The 3,307-nt window shown below is 43.3% G+C and overlaps 1 long non-coding RNA gene across 1 annotated transcript in view; it reads left to right on the top strand.

Moving 5' to 3' along the window:
• Positions 1-3,307, top strand: part of LOC106149788 — a 20,990-nt gene that overhangs the window by 580 nt on the left and 17,103 nt on the right. The window lies entirely within an intron of this gene.

Raw genomic sequence — 3,307 nt, 5'->3', positions numbered from 1 at the left:
GGCGCGCCCGGACAGCTGCTCCCGCCGGCCGCCTTCCCACACCTGCCCCGGAGAGGTGCGCCTGCCTGCCCCGGAGCATCCGGGTGGGGGCGGCCGCCTGCAGGGCGAGAGGACGGGGTCCGGCCCAGGCCCGAGGCCAGGTGGAGCCGTGATCGCAGCCCGCGGCTGAGCCAGGCCGGGAAAGCGGAGACCCTGGCAGCTTCGGGGACGCGGACCTGCGCGTCAGGCCGAGAGGGGTAGTAGCCTTCGGCGAAGCAGTTTCCCACTAAGCACTGCACACTTCAGTTCTGTGGCCGAAATGTGAATCCAGCGAGCAGAGCAGGAGGCAGGAGAAAGCGTGTTGTACGACCGTGTTTGGGAAGCAGTGAGGCGGCTTTGCGTTTATCCAGTAACCGCCTTCCCACCAGCCCACCCCCGCTTTCCCTGAAAGTCAAAGCACTTAAACACATCTGATCTCTGTAAGAAGGGTAAGTATTCCAGTGTAACTCGCCAGAAAGCGAAGGACCAGAACCCCTGAGCTGCAGCGACCTGGCTAGGGCTGCAATACCTTGTATAGGTAGTTCTGGTTCCCAGTGTTGTACTTTTCCCCCCGAGTCTTGTATTCAACGCAGATACATATCTTTGCTTATGTATATTTCCTTTTTAGAATCTAATGCCTTCCTAGATTAGAAACAAAATTTTTTGTCATCCTTTTTGTACGTGAACTTTCACTTTTCTAATATTTGCAGCTCTGGCCTTAGAATTTTTCCATTTTGGGTTAGAACATAAAGCCTGCTCTCCTTCATTGATGTTTTCATGTGTTTTATTAGTGCAGCAGCTTTTGGATTGCTTAAACTGGAATATATACATTTCTGTTACATCAAATTTTGACATCAAGAGAGAACTTTAGAAAAAAAATTTAACAGTGGCATGTATTTAGAAAAATTTCACATGATACTGAGACATTTAGCACAGGAGCACACTGGTGATAGTACTTCTTCACCAGAAAGGAAAGGACTTTCACACCCTTTTGATAATTTAGAGTGTGGGTAGGCAGAAGGGATTGTTTCCTTTTATTCATTCATTTATTTGGCAAATTTTGAGTAGTTACTGCACTGTTGGGTCCTAGGAGAAAAACAGGTAGTTTTCTTCTCTGGAGCTCATTTCTAGACAGATAAATACTTAGGTAAAAGATACAGATGCTTTTCAGCTTAATGATGGAATTGTATCTCCATAAACCCATTGTAAGCTGAAAAACGATTTTAATACGCCTCACCTAACTGCACGTTACAACTTAGCAGCACAGTCCACAGTAGAGTCTAAGTTTCTCCGTCATGGTCATGTGACCCAGAGCAGTTCTAGCATTGCCAAGAGTACTACATATCCATAGTCTAGAACGTGCATTGTTTTTTGCACCGTAGTCATAAGTCCCATGTTTCAAGTCAGGGGCCATCTGTAAAGTAGTAACTGACATGGGAAACATGAAATGGAAGTAGAAGACCATTAGGGGTTGCGGGGAGGTTAACCTTCTTTTTTTTTTTTTCTTCTTTTTGAGACAGAGTTTCACTATGCAGTTCAGGCTGGCCTTGAACTAACTTATGTAGCCCAGGCTGGCCTCCAACTTGCAAGAGTTGTCCTGCCTCGCCTCTCAAGTGCTGGGAGGGGCTTAACTTTGAGTCCCCAAGAAAGCTTTATGGGTAAGCTAACATTTGAGGAAAGACCTAACAGGTAAAGAGAGAAGAGTGGTCCAGGCTAGGAGGCAGCAAGGGCAAAACTCTTGAGGTAAAAAACTGAAGTGGAGCCAGACATGGTGAAATATGCTTACAATCCCACTTGTACCTGTTCTAAAGACTGAGCCAGAAGGAAGACAGGTTCAAAGCCATCCTTGGCAAGACCCTCTTTCAAAATATGATTTTAAGGGGTTGTAGCTCAGTGGTAGAATGCTTACCTAGAGGCCCTGAGTCTCCATACTGCAAAAACAACAAAAATGAAAAGAAAATGGACACAGGAGCCATCAGCGGTCATCTGAGAAAAGCACTGAGGCTAGCTAGCCTTGACAGAGACAGGAGTGAGAAGAAAGGAGGATCAGCCTCTGGTATGAAGATGAAGTGGATTATTCACTATTCTGGAATCCTTTTCCGTTTTCATTTATGATTCTCAGGAAAGAAAATCAGATTTTCGACATTTAGGTCAGTATCCCCCACCCCATTTGGAAAAATTCAGGATGCTTATATAGTTCAGAATGTTGTAATGAATTATCTTTCTCAAAAGTATGTTTTAAAATAAGATTGACCAGCATGGTAGTACATGCCTGTAGTCCTAGCACTCAGGAGGCTGAGGCATGAGAGTCACTGTGAGTGTGAGGACAGCCTGGGCTACGTAATTCCAGGCCAGTTTAAATTACATAGTAAAAAGCAAAAACAAAAAGATAGATACTAGACTGCCTGGAAGTATTTTTCAGAAAGGAATGGCTAAGAAGAGGATCTTTGGAAATTTTAAATAATTTGAAAATACAGGGAATGAAGAATTTCCTTGAAATTTAGACAAATAATTAAGGACTGTACATGCAACCAGTGCATTAACTCAAGCTATTTCCTTAACTGGTTAGTAATTTTTTTTTTTAATTCTATGTGTCCCATTCTGGCCTCAGCCTCCAGAGTGCTGGGGTTGCACTTTTTTGGGTTTTCTTTTTTTTTTTTTTTCTGATACTATAAATTGAACTCAGGACCTTGCACTAGGCGGGCAGGCTCTTGTGCTGCTGAGCTATATCTCTGGCCCCAGCTAAGAATTTCTTAAAATTCTGTATTGTCCAGCTCAGTTTTACATGCCTCAGAGGCACTCCTATTAATTTGTGTTTATCATTTATAACGTTGTACATGTGTAGAACTTTTTCTACTGAGTTTTTTAATTCCTGCACTTTTGTTTTTCAGATTAATTCTCAAATTAATTGATATTTAATAGACCAGGGAAATTTTTTTTTTTTGAATTTCCTTCATTTATTTCATTCTCCTACTCTTCCTCTACTAAATTCTTCAGGTGAACTAAATGTACTAAATTCCTCCTACTCTTCCTCTCCTACTCCTACTCTATTATTTTGTGGTACTGGGAATTGAACTTGGGATCTTTCAACTGAACTGCATCCCCAGTATCTTTTTTATTTTTTATTTTGAGACAAGGTCTTGCTAGTTGGGCTCCAATTTGGGACTCTCCTCCTGCCATAGCCTCCCAGAGTGCTGGGATTATAATCCAGTGCCACTGTGACAGTTTGTATCCATATTTGTGGGGTCTTTCCCTTCCCTTCCCTTTCCTCCCCTCCCCTCCCCTCCCC

Source organism: Chinchilla lanigera, unplaced genomic scaffold (assembly GCF_000276665.1).
Source record: "Chinchilla lanigera isolate Chin_1 unplaced genomic scaffold, ChiLan1.0 scaffold00052, whole genome shotgun sequence".
Taxonomy (NCBI): Eukaryota; Metazoa; Chordata; class Mammalia; order Rodentia; family Chinchillidae; genus Chinchilla; species Chinchilla lanigera.
The sequence above is the reverse complement of the archived record's forward strand: the minus strand, read 5'-3'. Positions and strand labels throughout refer to the sequence as shown.